The following is a 451-nucleotide window of genomic DNA, read 5'->3' on the forward strand; positions in this document are numbered from 1 at the left end:
CAGGGAACAGGCCGTGACAAGAAGGCCCTTCCAGGGCTGGGGAGTTCCTGCTGCTTCCAGCCAAAGTAGAGCTGGCTGGGAAACCCCAAATCTGTCTTTCTGGGCATCTCATTCAGAGCATCCCATACTGCTTCCTTGGCTTTGCTTTAGAGAAAGCAAGGAAAACATCTGTATGGGAGCATTCTTGGGTTAAGACTCATACTGACAACACGCCAAAAAATGTCATTTCCCAGCCCTTGTTACGGGATGGAAATCAAAAGCTGTGGAAATCAAGGCTACCACGTTATTTTAGGCTGATCTTTTGGGAGAGACTGCAAAGTGAACCTATCATGGGTGGTCCCTCTTGGCATTTCTGAAGGCCCTTTGCTTTCCTGTGTCCACAAGGGTTTGTGTGAGGTCAGCTCCTTTTTCCAGACAGCCCCTGGTCCACATAGCTACTACCTGAACACCA

Source organism: Acanthisitta chloris, unplaced genomic scaffold (genome assembly GCF_000695815.1).
Source record: "Acanthisitta chloris isolate BGI_N310 unplaced genomic scaffold, ASM69581v1 scaffold5813, whole genome shotgun sequence".
Taxonomy (NCBI): Eukaryota; Metazoa; Chordata; class Aves; order Passeriformes; family Acanthisittidae; genus Acanthisitta; species Acanthisitta chloris.